General features: G+C 41.1%; 2 non-coding genes across 2 annotated transcripts; one reads left to right on the forward strand and one right to left on the reverse strand.

The window, feature by feature from the left end:
- Window positions 1-14,585: 14,585 nt before the first annotated feature.
- On the reverse strand, window positions 14,586-14,726 carry LOC119416545. Its single transcript, XR_005187095.1, has one exon. It is a non-coding gene; the product is annotated as a U4 spliceosomal RNA (small nuclear RNA).
- Window positions 14,727-15,198: 472 nt separating this feature from the next.
- On the forward strand, window positions 15,199-15,339 carry LOC119416546. The gene has a single exon (XR_005187096.1). It is a non-coding gene; the product is annotated as a U4 spliceosomal RNA (small nuclear RNA).
- Window positions 15,340-16,050: the final 711 nt, after the last annotated feature.

The raw sequence follows: 16,050 nt of genomic DNA on the forward strand, positions 1-16,050 counted from the left end.
ACGGGTTCCCAGAGGAGACTGTTGACAGGGACCTCTATCTGTTTTCCCAAGAAGAGACACAGATCTGTTGTCAGATGTTCATCCAGTATAAATCATCCACCAAGTTTTCATTTTGTTGCCGTGGCACCAGCAAAAGCCTCAGTGTCGGCTACCTTTAAACCGAGTTGACAGTAATTGGAAATTAGCTGTCACTATAAACTCTACACGCAGCACATATGTTGTATTTTAAATGGCTGAACGTTAATTGCTCTTCTTTTCCAGTTACATAAAGAGCAAAATCAAACAAATACCTCTGGTACTCCATATACATCAGTGTTGATTAATGCGGTAATGGATTCCAGAGACACTGCTGGGTTTAAAAATATTTTTCCAAGGCAACCGTTCCTCGTTTATTTACATTCAACCGAGTCCCATTTGACTATGTCCTTACAAGAGACAGATTAGTCGTCTGAATTACACAAATTATTTGTGTGCTCGCTGTACCTTGGCTGCTGAATCGTTAATCAGAAGAAGTATAATTTTGCAGCTCTTAAACATCGCTCTAAGTTTTTTAAATTTGTGAATGAGCTTTGAATGAGCTAAATGTTTTAGATCTTTCATAATCAGTTTTCACAGATTGACAAATTCATTCTGCATAAAAGAAGAAGAGCAGAGCTGATGGACCACTGGTGCTGGTGCTCATTGCAACTAGGAACTCAAACATAAGTAAAGTGAACTATATCAAATGTTGGAGTCTAGAAGTTCTAAATGCTATGTGTTGTCATCATTGAATGTTCCCATACAATGACGAAATTGGTTCTCTGCATTTAACCCATCACACCTGGGATGCACCCAGGTGGAGCAGTGGGCACCTATTGGGCGCCCGGGAAGCAATTGGGGATTGAGTCTTGCTCAGGGTCACCACGACATGTGGGGGTGACTGGGAGTTGAACCGCATCTTTCTGGTCCCAGGTCGGTTGCCTTACCTCTGCCACATCTCAGCCCCTATGAAAGAGAGTCTGAAGAGTTTACTACAGTCATCTCTGATAAATTGACATGCATTTTTAATTATGGGTATGCTCTTAGGGTGGCACAGTGGTGCAGTTGGTAGAGCTGCCACCTCTCAATGAGAAGGTCGCCGAATCGAATCTGGCCTGGGTGCCTTTCTGGGTGGAGTTTGTATGTTCTCACTGTGCATGTGTGGGTTTTCTCCAGGTACTCCAGTTTCCTCCCACAGATTATAAACATGTTGGACCATATGTGTCAAACTCAAGGCCCAGGGGCCAAACATGACCCTCGTTGACATCTGGTCCCCAAGATGTTATTTTAAATATAAAATACTTTTATCACTTTATTTTTTTTTTCTGTAATTTTTGATTATGATGTCAAAAGTGCAACAGAGAGCATCAAATGAGACCAATCAAACTCTTGCTGAGGAACATGCAACCAAGAAAAGATGTTGAGTATCTAACTTGAGTTAATGTAGATTCTGAAACCAGCCCTTCATTTGAAAAAGATTTTAATTTTGGCCCCCTTTTGTAAGTGGGTTTGACACCCCTGTGTTAGACTTAGGCTGATTGGTAACTCTAAATTGTCTCTAGGTGTGAGTGAGAGTGAATGGTTGTTTGTCTCTATGTGTCCCTGTGATGGACTGGAGACCTGTCCAGGTGTCCCCCCCATCCTGCACAGTGATGGCTGGATATGGGTACCAGTGACCCCCATGACCCAAAAAGAAAGACGTGGGTAAAAGATGATGGATAGATGTTTTTAATGTAAACAAAACACTGAGCTAAGTTTACCAAACCCACATGAAAGCTTGAGTCAGGTGACAGACCAGGCCGGCATTAGTCTGTGTAGGTAAACAAATATGGTGGACCCAAACAAGCGTAGAATCTCAGAGAAGATGTTCAAGGCGTAGAATAATGAATCTGCTGCGAAATGCAAAACAAAAGATAACAGAGTAAGACGAGAATAAATCCAAAGGACACATGAACAGTTGACATGAGAAAGAAATGTCTGCATTTTATTTCTTACTTTTTTAAAAACTGTCATTAAGTACCATTAACTCCATTGTTTCCTTCTCTTATTAGACTCTAATATCGCTGCAATGTGGCTCACCAAGTTTTGTGACTTCAAGTCAAGACCACATGTTGGTCTGTGTCACTTTTGTGAGGGATTTGTCGCCGTCTAATGAGGCTGTCTGCTGAATGAGGGAGAAGTGCTGCCTTCGCCCAGTGGGCCCCAGAGCAAAGAATGGAGCCTGCGTGGGTTTGAGTCAGTCCCTAACTGCTGACACAGGCACTGTGCTGGCAGAGATTCACACAGCAAGATGGGGAGATGGCCTTCACAGGTCCTCACACTGACTGATGGGATCAAGAAGAAACTAGGCCAAGCCAGACAAGTGTCAGGCAAACAGACAGCCAGAGACAGAGTGACAAACACCTCCTCTCACACGTAGAGCCTGGAGAGTGGAACGTGGCGGCTCACAGCCAGGCTGTTGTGGGTCTGAGTTCAATATGTCCAAATCTGTTTGTCTAAAGAGTAATGAGGCTGCCGAGTGTGGAGCATACAGGCCCAGGGGATCTTGGTAGTAAAGAAAGGCCACGTTGAGGCTCTGAAACAGATTTCTGTTGTTGTTGTTTTGTTCTGCTAAGATATCCTGGTGGCATTTTGATCAATGTGTCCACACTTTTCCTGCAGCTTCCATTTGTGTTGCTAGAATAGTGATGATGTGTTATCATGCTATGTCAAACGGTGCCATTAGTCATACAGTGTCCCTCAGCTGATCTGGCCAGTAAAGAGCTTCACCATCAACACCTTATACAGCCAAATTTATGACGCAACATTTCACTTGTCCATAAAGATGTAGTGGTCATGTTGCATTCAAGGACCAGAGTTCTGTCTGCTTGCCATAAGGACAGACTGCCCTCTGTTGGCCACCATGTATGTCACACGTTAACTTGGGTTATTTACATGTGAAATATGTATTTTAAGGCATAAAAATATTTATCACCACCTACTGAAGGTAAAAGGTGATTAATACTAGTTGCCCGTATTTGTACAGTGTTAGCCAAAAATCTAGACAGATTTTAATGACAGTCTCAGACAGTAGTCATTGGATGTGCATTTACAACCGATTAACTTTAGGAATCACTTAAGTTCAAGATGGGCGCCACAGCTAAACAACTTAAGCAAGGACAAAATGCTTCAGTCACTTTTTCAGATTTTTACCTAAAAGTTGGTGTGGCTGTAACAGAGACTTGCCCACAAACTACATTTAGAGAGCTAATTGATGGTCTCTAACTAGTTGGGTCAACTTTGTTAGCAAAATATCAACTGAGCCACTGGGCAGATTTTAATGAATCTCTCAGAACTTAATAAAGTGTATTACATCTAAGTGATTAACTTTTAAAGTCAGCCCATTTTAAAGCTGACCAGCATTAACAAACACTAAAATATCTATAACTCCGTCAGTTCATCCATCCATCATCTTTACCTTATTCTTCCTTTCTGGGTCAGGGGGGTCACTGGTGCCCATATCCAGCAGTCACAGTGTGAGAGGCGGGGGACACCCTGCACAGATCTCCAGTCCATCACAGGGACACATGGAGACAAAAAAGACAAACAACCATTCACCTCACTCACACCATGTACGTGCATGAGAGAACATGCAGACTCCCAGGGAGCATTTCTTCAGTAAATGCTAGGCCCTAATTTTTATTGAGCATTAAATTGAGTAGATTTAATGCAGTGTGACCCATATTTGTCGTAAAACTTTCTGAACAAAACACACTCACATAGACATTTAGTAAACATTAATGATTAAAAACAAGTAAATGCTAATAATAATGATTATGTACTGCTGCTTTTTCCACCTCGTTTCCAAATTTACTTTACTCCTAATTGATTTTTGCAAAGAACATTGTAATTATATACAGTTAAATTATGATAATAACATAATAATAATAACTATAACTCAATTCAATTCACAACAAAGTTGTCTCAGGACACTGAACAGGAACATTCACATACATCGAAAAGCAATTAATAAAGTTCTTTATCTAAAGAAGCAGCAAACTCTTTTACTTTTTACTTTTTTTAAGTCACAAAGAACTGATGTACTGTTTTTAATTAGTTTACTTTCACATGTTAATATGTTAAATATGCAATCTACATGTTTTTTCACAAACAAAAACAACTCATGTAATTCTTATGCAATTATTTCTCTCTGAGTATAACAAAACATTTAAAAGTACTTCACCGACTGATGCAGTTTGATTGCTGTCAAGAATAAAGGAACATTTTTAAAAAGTATAAATGTTAACATTTTTATAATAAGCTATCTCTGTGTAAGTGTTTGGTTGAATCAGAAAGTTGCCAGATTATACAGTTGCAGGGACGACAGATGGAGCAGTTCACAGAGACTGGAAATCATCGTGGTCGTGAATGATACAGGTGTGAAGACAGACTGGAGGGGGTGTTGCCATAAGGAAGTGTGTGTAGTGGTGAGGTGGGAGTGTTACAGTGGAGGCAACACCCTGGTTTGATCGAACTGACCGAGCAGAGCGCATCCCAAGCTGTCACTGTGACTTTTAGGTTAGCAGAGATGGAGGAAAAGGCTGCAGGGCTCCTCGCATCCTTGGTAAAGACATGTGCAATGAGGAGACATCAGGTTTGGCATAAAACGGACACACGGGCTTATGGTGTCATTCTGACTCAGTCTGGGAATAACCACAAGCTGGGAATAGCAGGGCGGCAGCAGTGTGGGGGCTGTTGTGAACGAGCCTGCAGCATGTGTGTTGGAGGAAGACTCAGATACAAACTGGGAGAATGACATCTGAGTGATACATGACATCAAATATGTGGCTATAGCATGAATTCTTCATCTTTGATTCAAAAACGAGAATAGAAACTAAAATAAATAAAAGGCCCAGCGTTCCATGGATGGAGGCATATCACCTGCTGAATTTCATACCAGAGATTTAAAATACGATCATCTCATGCCGAGAAGAGACAGAGTTACAGCCGCTGAATCTCATGTGATATTGTGAGCTCATGCGAGATGCATTTGGGCTTAGACACTGTGTTGAGGATGACTCTCGGCTACTACCACATCAAATTTTACCCCAACAACTGTAAAACTGAGTAGGTCGTATTCACCATGGTTAATAAGCTGTGGCAGCCATTTTGAACTGGGGTGACTCCAAACTTGAATTAGTTTTAGATGTACAGCCAGTGATTACTTTCTGGGCGTTTTACAACAATTTGTCCAACAATTCATGAGATATTTTGATAACAGACAGAGTTGAATAGTCAATGCTAAAGTTTGAATCAAAAATATTGCACAGTTTGTGGCACTCGGACTGAGCACCACATTTGGGGATAATGCTCACTAATATCTGTATAAGTGGCTGTTATAGCAATTTCTGTGTTTGCCATGTTTGCTTAGCTGTGGCAGCCATCTTGAATGGGATTGACTCCAAAAGTTAATCAGATGTAGATGCCAATCCAATAATTACTTTATGGGAGTTGCATCATATAGTTCATGAGATATATTTGCTAACACTACAAACACACACTCGGGCAAAAACAATATTTTCTTTTGAATAACAACAAACAGTCTCACCCCAAATCCACTCCCTAACTTCAGCTGCTATGTTGCCACAGAAACATGTCTTTGTTTTCCTCTGTGCTCAACACAATCTAATCACGGTGCTTCCAGCTCCTCTTGTATTGTCCAGGTGGCCCCAGCATGAGAGATGCAGACAGACTTTAAGCATCGATATCGTTACCAAACCCGACATGATGTGAACCAGGCTGCAGACTGTCCCTCTCTGTGTCGAGCTACTCTTCTCTGCAGGAACACAGAAGCACAAACGCTCCTGCTTCCATGCACACACTTTTAAAAACTGTGCACCTTCTATTTTGGTCATTAACTAATTTTGAAAGCTGGTGTGTCCTTGAGAGAGTCTGTTAATGTGTGATTAGAGCATAAATGCTGCACTCTGGGAATCTTCATTGTTTGCTCAGACACTCACGTATTCTATGTTCCCCCATCTCTAACAGTCCTGCAGTGCTATAGCTATAAACATGGATAGAATGGGTTTTTTTTTTTTTTTTTTTTTTTTTGAAGGTTCAAGGGGGAAACACTCTCAGCATGCTCAAGATCATCTCGCTCTAACTGAGCCCCTTTTGGATGGCATGGCACCCACCAGCCTGTGCCGAGTGATGGAAACAGCTAAGCCATCTGTTACACTCCTATTTTCACTATTCTGCCAGCAATCAGGAAGAGCTGCAGGCTAGAGGGACTGTAAACTTCTCTTTAATAGTCTTTGTTGTTCAACAAGTCAGATTTAGGCTTTATAGTAAAACAGTGCTTGAACAGACAGAGCTGTCACTAAAAGAGAATAAAACTAGCTTTCTTCTGAGGAGTACACGATGCCTGCTAACTTACATGCCAAAGTTTTAAACAGAGGTCTCATGTGAACAGTTGTGTTCAGAGTATGTCATGACGATGACTTTCAGCTACCACCACCCTAAATTATAAGTCATTATCTGTAAACCTGGCTGAGTTACAGGTATGTTTACTGAAACAGACCAGCTGTGAAGTCCATCTTGAATCAGGTTGGATCTATAAGTTCATCAGTTGTTCATGAACATTCAATGTTTTCTTTCAGAGTTTCATTAATGTCTGTCCACTGGTTCCTGAGATATTTGTTAACAGACCCACAAGATCAACTCGAACGGATAACGCCAAAGATTTGTCAGAGATCTGGTGTGATCTGTTAGGACTTGCTGTTTGTATTTGGAATGAATTTTAATTCAATTCAATTCAGTTTATTTCTATAGCACCAAGTCACAACAGAAGTTGTCTCAGGACACTGAACAGAAACATTCACATACATAAAAAGCCACTTAGTAAAGTTCTCTATCTGAGGAAGCAGCAGACTCATTGAATCTTCACTTCACCACAGTCTCCCATCCTGAGCAAGCTCAAAGGAGACAGTGGAAAGGAAAAACTCCCTCATAACAGGAAGTTATGAGGGAGCATCCTAGAGCATCCAGAACCAGGCTCAGGACAAGCAGCCATCTGCTTCGACTAGCTGGGTCTGAGAGGAAGGGAGGGAGAAACAAACGAACACGAAATGACAGGTCCAGGTGTACTTTCTATAGGAGGAAAGACAAAAAAAGCCCCACAAACACATGTTAAAATAGAAATAATTACAAATACAAACAGGTAAGGACAGCAGCAGAGTGAAGAAATGTGGTCAGTTTGTCCTCCAGCAGTCGATGCCTATAGCAGCTTAACTAAGGGACAGCTCAGGAAACCCCTAGCCAACCCTAACTATAGGATTTATCAAAAAGGAAAGTCTTAAGCCCAGTCTTAAAACTGGACAATGTGTCAGCCTCACGGACAGAAACTGGAAGTTGGTTCCATAAGAGAGGAGCCTGATAACTGAAAGATCTTCCTCCCATTCTGGTTTTTGAAACTCTAGAAACCGTAAGTAAACCTGCAGCCTGAGAGTGGAGTGCTCTGTTAGGAAAATATAGAACAATGAGATCTGTAATATAAGATGGAGCTAAGTTGTTGAAAGCTTTGTAGGTTAGAAGTAAGATTTTGAATTCTACTCTGAATTTGACAGGGAGCCAATGGAGAGAAACTAAAACTGGAGAGATATGATCTCTCCTACTAACTCCAGTTAAGACTCTAGCAGCAGCATTTTGGATTAACTGAAGATGTTTTAAAGAAGTATTTGGACACCCAGAGAACATGACAAATGCATGAACCAGTTTTTCTGCATAATTTTTGAACAAGTTGTTTCTAATCTCTTACGCAGGTGGAGGAAAGCGGTTTTGGTAACATTTTTATATGGGAGTTAAAATACATATCCTGATCAAAAATAATACTAAGGTTTGTAACTTTAGAACTGGAGGCCAAATTAATGTCATCCAGAGAAAGTGAAAGACTGCAAAGTTTATTCCAAAGATGTCCAGGTCCAAAAACCACAACCTCTCTATCTTGTCTGAGTTTCATTTCAGCTACTATTGTCAAACTGACTGAGTTACAGCCTTTTCTGACTGGCTGTGATGCCACCTTTAACCAGGATGGCTCTAAACATCAAGGAGTTGTAGATGTATGCTTAGTTATTACTTCATGAGAGTTTTATTAAAAACCACCCACGGATGTTTTTTTTTTTAAACATAATTTGCTAACAGACAACCAAACAAAAATAAACAAAAACAGACATGACCAATTGCTTGGCGGTGGAGAATATTACTGCCAAAACAAGAAACAATTTGCCTCAGAGAATTAGAGGTAATTACTGTAACTGACCATGAATCAATGAACCCTCAGATGTTTTCTGAGGTTAAAAGGATCGTCCTGTAAATTGAACTTTGTGTTCCTTCGGCTGAAAAAACAGACATTTGTGCTTTCCAGGTGAGGATGAAACAGAAGCACGGCAGGATTCATTTGAGATTACCCAGCGCAAACATAGTGTAATCCCCTTATCTGCGTACTTACCTGTCCCTGACAGTGATCCAAGCCTACCCTGTACGAGCCTCATTGGCCTGACATTCTGGCGCGAGCAAATCCCTGTCTAATGTGTCAGCTCAGACAGCTGTAACACCTGCCATCCCAACGCTTATCTGCCAAGCACCCAAAAGCACCTGCGTTACACCGCTGAACCGCTCAACAAGTAAAAAATGCTTCTAATATTCACAAAGTGAAATTACTGCTTGTGCCATGTGTACAGTAAGAGACCGGTACTGATGGCTCAGGGTGTGGAGCACACGCACAGCAAGAGGCATGCTTTATTTCAGCGCGTTGCATCTCTGTGTCCTTCAGAGCATTTTAAAATTACATTTTGAGGTATTCCTCATAAGCTTGAGCTGTGAACTGCTATTTCATATACATCCGTACGGTGCTGCCTCCAGACAACATAACCTATTTTAGCTTTTTAAAGTGAAATGAGACACGTTTTTTTGGGTTATGCTAATAACTGGGAGGGGAACTCAAATACTAACCAATAAAAATGTAAAAAAGTAGCCCCATGATCACAGGGTTTCATTGTCCTTCTTCTTTCAGCTCATGTGAACATCTCATGCAACCCACACTGCCTTTTAGAAGTGGAGTTTCTTTCATTTTTGCCCCCAAAAAATCTCATAAATATATGAACCACCTTCAGTGGCTAGGAAATAAATGTACTGTACTTATATAGTGCCTTTCTATCTTATCAAGATACTCAAAGCTCTTTACAACACAATCGGTGTCCTCATTTACCCATTCATACAGCACTCTACTAGAGCTATACAGATCTATATCAGAGCTTTATCGCATTCATACACTGATGGGACACACATCAGAGGCTACGAGGGGTTCAGTGTCTTGCCCAGGGATGCTTTGGTATGTGATTGCTGGTGGAATCGAACTCCCAACTCTTGCACTGGAGGACGACTGCTCTAACCACTCAGCTACAGCCGCCCCAAATATAAATATTTTCAAACTCTTCACATGACATATCAAATATGTCTTAGGAAATTATGCCCTGAGGCAACATTGTTCCGTAATGTAACATCACATACTGAGTCATACAATCAATTATTAGAATTATCTTTAAATATGTTTGTGCCATGAAAGAGATTTTTCAGTTTGTTTATTTATTTAAAAAAGTGATTCACATGCTGTATGTTCACATGTTATGACGTAATGTAGGAGATGAATCCACACATTTTGGCACTTCAAACAAGTATAAAAGAATATTTGTACTGCCAGTTGATGAATGAGGGTTAGGCATCACATAGTGATGAGGAAGATGAGATCATGGTGACAATCCAGCAGGGAGAGAGTGAGAGTGAAGATAGAGAGGAAGATAGAGATGAGGATGATGACGGTGCCATATGAACAGGAAGCAGATCAGCATGAGAATGAGGAACTTGATTATGACAATGGAGGTAAAGTAGCAGGTTTGATTAGAGTTGGACGATCGGTAAATTTCTTACAAAAAGCCTTACAAGCCTTGGCTGAGTGGTTAGAGCAGTCGTTCTGCAATGCAAGAGTTGGGGGTTCAAATCCACCAGCAGTCACATGCTGAAGTGTCTCTGGGCAAAATGCTGAACCCCTAGTTGCCTCCGATGTGTGTCCCATTGGTGTATGAATGCGATAAAGCACTGATTAGTCTCTTTAGAATGATTTGTTCAATTAGCTTTGTAGAGCTCTAGTAGAGTGCTGTGTGAATGGGTAAATGAGGCACAGATTGTGTTGTAAAGTGCTTTGAGTATCTCAATAAGATAGAAAGATAATATATAAGTACAGTCCATTTACCATTTACAAAGGCTGTGAGTTTGTGTACTTGTCAGTGACGTGCAGTCAGGGGAGGCAGGTGAGGCAGTGCCTCACCTGTCATCATAACAAGTAAAATATTAACAATAATAAAAGAAAATACATTTGACCACTTGACTGTTCTATAAAACTGTTTATAAAACTATTTTCTGAATTATTTCAACACTTCAATGGTCAAAATCGCAGAATTTACACATTGCCTGTTCAAACATGGAAGAAATGCACTGGGTGAGGCAGTGTAGTGCTCTGCTTCACCTCTGGTGGAGCTGTGTCATATACAATATATGAAGTAGGTGGTTGGTACTCGTTCATTGCTGTCTCTCTTTATATTGCCAATATACATGTTTGATTACACATGTGCCGCACATGCTGATGTTCTACAGTCTGTCTAATATATTGAATGAATGTGTGTGACATATTTCTTCTTTTTAATCGGTCATAATTTCACGGTCAAAATACACAGGGTGAGGCAGAAAGTACCATGCCTCACAGATAGGGGGCAGTGCTACCCCATAGGGACAATGAAACAGGTATGCTCGCTGTGTGTTTGTGTTATGCAGTGGGGCGGGGGTGTAGCAAATTGATACAAGCAAGCAGTACACTTGTTTAAATTTGTTTAGACAAAATGGAAGATCATATCTCAAAATTAAAGGATTTTTCTAAACTCGATTTTCATTCGAAACAGAAAGTATTAGAGAGCGGAAGAAAAAAAGACTAAATTGAAATATAAACTTCTATTTTGGGTTCACATATGTGAGCCAAAATGGAAGAAGTGGGTAAAAGATAATGGATGGATATGTGAGCACATGGTTCCAGACGAGTCAGCCTCACCTGTCACAAAGCTCACCGCACGTCAGAATCAGAATCAGAATAAACTTTATTGGCATTGCACCGAGATACAACGCGAATATGTACGTACAGTCGTCTGAAGATGGGCGGAGTGCACGAAGCTGCGGCTAAAATAATCAGCGCGGCCTTCTTATTCTTATTCAGAATAATATTTTGATTAGATAAGAAAAGGAAAGAAAACATGAGGAGAGACTGTATAAAAAAAGATCTCTCACACCGTGTCCTAGACAGGGCACAATTTGAGGCATAAAAAAAATCTACCACAGCAAAGCAACATAAACAGACGTTATACATGTACTTATAAGCGGTGAAAACATTGAATTTTTAAGGGAAAGTCGTAGCATAGTCCAGAGCCCCCCCTCAGCCATTGTCCAGATAAGAGGTGACATTCATCATCAACTCAGTTGAGGTTCTGTTACATGGTCACGGCCTTGGGGAAGGGAGGGGTGAGGAAACAGTCAAAGCATCTTTGTTGTTTTCCAAACATTCCAGGAGGAGTTGAGATAAGTCCGGCATCAAGGCCACAGTTTGGGTCAGGCAGAACTCGTAATTGTTGTTTCTGCCTTTAAAGTCTCGCTGGTACATATTCTCTGATGGAAACTCCAAAACAGCCGAATTGATCCTTTACTCCAAAAGTCGAGCTCACAGCTTCTCCAGATTATTCCACCATTCATGAGTGTTCAGGGAGAACACAGTCCTGATAACAGCTGCTCCAATTCCCTGTCACAGCTCCACATTCAGTCCGAGCACTGTCAAGCTTCAACACCTCCACACGAATTTGTAGACAACCAGATTCCACCAACCCAAACAGTAGAATCTAGTCGTCATCATGAATCCAATTTGTTCCTTAAAGAGGTCAGAGGGGTCCTCCTTACCCTGACTCCTGTCGGGAGAAGTTGGTCGATTTTGTTGAGAGACCAGCTGATCCTTCCAATTAAGAGGTATGCAGGAAAAAAAAAAGAGAGGCTTTTTTAAGGGTTCACAGGACAAAAGAGCGCAGCAGGGAAGCGGGTGGGGTGTGTGTGTGTGTGTGTGGGGGGGGGGGGGGGGCACGTCTGGTTTCACCGTAGAGTAGCAAGAAAAAATAAATAAAAATTTTCTCCGGGTACTCCAGTTTCCTCCCACAGACCAAAAACATGCATGTTAGACTGATTGGTAACTCTAAATTGTCTCTAGGTGTGAGTGAGAGAGTGAATGGTTGTTTGTCTGTACGTGTCCCTGTGATGGACTGGAGACTCGTTTTAAGCAAGAAACAGATGACAAGTATTTGTTTCCTGATTGATTTCATAACTCCATGGAGGGTCCGTGTCATCATGGAGTGTGTGCATCACATTTGTGCTTCTGCACTTGACAGTTTATATCTTAACTAAATAATAACACTGACTTTGTTTAGAAAGTGGACGAGTGGAGCTTTTATTTGATCGCTTCAAAAATCAAACAAACAAAAGTGGTGAAAATGAAAGCACTCCTTCACGGAACGCACATCGTCGTTCATGACAGAGTTCTGACGTGAACAGCTGAAATCATCTCAGGATGAGACAGGATGGGGTCTGTTTTCATCAAACACTCAATTCTACTGATACCGAGTTCAGTCTGGTGTGGTAGTAGATGACAGTTGCACATTCTGTTGCTAACAGTGTGCATGATATTGTGCATACTCATTTTATATATAATTTTTAGCGCAAGATCTTTGTAATTTCAAAGGCTTAGCATTCGGATGAATGTATTTTGTGCACATTCAATCAAGGAAACCTTTTTCATTTGTGCCTGTATTCATAGACACATAGAAAAAATACATCTCTTTCCATTTGCTGCATCTTGATGCAGCTTCCTCCAGGTGTGAGACAGCTGCTCGCGGTGCGTCCAGGAGCACCAAACGAGCTTTAACCTTGGACGACCTTTCTGCCTGCTTCCTTCTCCTTCTGTCAGCTGTGGGAGCTATATTCTTAATGGCCTCTGCACGAGTTGTTGTTCTCTGCACCTTTTCACCAGATCCAGATGTTCTTTGTCACGTTCAACTTTTTGAAACTCAAGCTGGTGTTGAAGCTGCTGAACCTCCTGTTGTAAAAGTCTCCTCTCCTCGGTGGAGTTGCTGCTGCCCCTAAACTGAGCTTCACTTTGGTCTCGTGTGATCCAGAGTTTTATCATTTTTCTGTTTCAAGATGCTGAGCTGGGGCAGCACGGTGGCGCAACTGGTAGAGCTGCTGCCTCTCAGCGAGCAAGTCCCTGGTTCAAATCCCGATCCGGGGGCTTTTCTGGATGGAGTTTGCATGTTCTCTCTGTGCATGCATGGGTTTTCTCCAGGTGTTCCGGTTTCCTCCCACAGACCAAAAACATGCATGTTAGGCTGATTGGTAACTCTAAATTGCCTCTAGGTGTGAGTGAGAGGGTGAATGGTTAATTGTCTCTATGTGGCCCTGTGATGCGACTTGCGACCCGTCCAGGGTGTACCCCACCCCTCGCACAGTGATTGCCAGACATAGGCACCAGCGACCCCCGTGACCCAAAATGAAAAAAGCGGGTAAAAGATAATGGATGGAAGATGCTGAGCAGACGAGCACAAGGCCTGCATGTTCAACAGTCAGGAGCCATGACAGTATCAGAGTGTGTGTGACATGTTAGCACTCAGTGTGTGCTGGGACTGACTCTCAGCTACTACCACACTTCATTTTAGCTCAATATCAGTAAAATGTTGTGTTTTAATTGGATTATACAGCACATTTGAACCTCTCCTGGTTATCAGAGCACTTCAAGGAGTTTCTAACCTGTTCATACACTTCTTTTATTTGACATTTTTCATCACAACAGGCGGTGTGCACAGTCCAGACAGAAACAACTCTCTTCAGTGGGTTTATGGTCGTTCTGACATCAAATTGTAAATAATGTGTTTTTCCACTTAAACGTTACAGATAGTGAAAGTTTGAAGCTAAAAGATGAGAATGTTCATAATTCATGATAACTTGAACCTGAGGCAAAATAGCATGGGTAATGAATAGTAGTGTTTATTCTTCTAATTTGATATTTAACTAAATTGCTTCATGAATGATGCTAATGGCTGCGTAAATTCACTTATTTCGCACAATGTGTTTCAAAAGAATAATATTGTTGTTTTTATAATATTGTTGTTTTTATTCATATAAAATTCGATATTTTACTTAAAAAAGCTTTCGGTAAGACTACTGCAGCTCTGCTATCCTGTGAAAATAAACTACATTTCTCATCTTTTACTGACTTCCAGTGGTGACTCAGTATTATTGCACCTTTAGACGTTTCATGAGCTAGAATGTCGTTAATCTACTTTTTTAAGAGTTTAACATACGTCATTTCCCCTCAGTGGGTGCAATCCCTAAAATAATACATAGATATTAACTGTAGAAGCTTAAATGATATGACTTACTTTATACATTCCTATTAGTCTCCGTAGAGACCGTCAAAAATTGCGCTTGCCGACTATATTTCAAGTCGCCAATGCGGGGTATTGGGTAAAGTTTTCAACTAGCAATAATCGCGCCTCGGATAAACCTCATAGGCTACGATACTGCCACTGCGCAAGGCTGACGGTGAGCTGCTGGCGGAAGCAGAGTCACTTCGGTGCATGTCCACCTTAGTTGTGGTTCGTCTGTTTACAAGAGTTGAACAGTTTTGCTATTCAATGCTGCTGGTTCTACACTTTTCAAAAGTTTAAACTCACATCTACTGAGTCATTAATACTAACTCATAAAGGTAATCCTAACACAAAGTAAAAATTTACGATAATTTTTAAATTCACGAAAGACTGTCGCATGAGCTCAACTGATGTAGCGCTTGTGAGATATCCCATAATGCTGTGCGCCAAGACGAGTGTTAATAATGCGCTTAAACATAAAAAAAAAGGACAAAAACAGTATAATTTTGCCGAGAATACAATTAAATAAGTGTACTTTCTACTTTAGGAAAAGAAACACAATGCTTTACCAACATTTCTTTGAACCCATAATCAAAGTGGACATGTGACGAAGTGACTCTGCTTCCGCCAGCAGTACACCGTCAGCTTTGCGCAGTGGCAGTATCGTAGCCTATGAGGTTTATCCGAGGCGCGATTATTGCTAGTTGAAAACTTTACCCAATACCCCGCATTGGCGACTTGAAATATAGTCGGCAAGCGCAATTTTTGACGGTCTCTACGGAGGCTGATGACGTTGTATATGATAAAATGGAATATATCATGCGAAAACATATTCTCATAAAAAATTAACACACTTCCGGGTTCAATAGAGGATGTGATGTTAGACAACTTCCGGTTGCTAAAGCGTTAGTATTGTACAGTGACGACAATGGCTCAGTCTCGGCGTGGTTTCTTTTGTTCAGTTCCTAGTTGTTCTTGTGTGGCAAGACAACAAACATATCTGTCCTGCTTCTCTCGACTTACCCAGACCAAAGGAAGCAGTGGATCCAAGCGATCAGAAGAGATGATGGTCCCAACTTCTGCTTAAAGCCAGGGAGCACTTGTATGTAGCTGCATTTCACTCAGGAGGATTTTGTCCGCGGATCCACCACCAGCTGCTTTAAAGGTTGAGCTGTTTCTTTCTCTTCACCTGGAATAATTTCACTGCACCAGCTAAGAGACAGTCTGCTTTTAGAGAGCTCAGAAACAGCAGCTTGTCCTCTCACAGAAAGCTAGCCAGGCTGAAGCTGCTACTGCTGTCCACGTGAAACTCACTTCACCTGGTGGCACATCCACCCACAGGTAAATATCACATTAAGATGGTACATCATAAACTTGTCATGTAAGTCATGGAGAGATCAAGTTACATGCACTGACTCACAAAATGTATTGATCTTCACGGAAATAATGTCAACAATAATAATAATAATGTCAATAATTGAAACGATCGTGTTAA

Source organism: Nematolebias whitei, chromosome 10 (assembly GCF_014905685.2).
Source record: "Nematolebias whitei isolate Nwh7 chromosome 10, NemWhi1, whole genome shotgun sequence".
Lineage (NCBI taxonomy): Eukaryota > Metazoa > Chordata > Actinopteri > Cyprinodontiformes > Rivulidae > Nematolebias > Nematolebias whitei.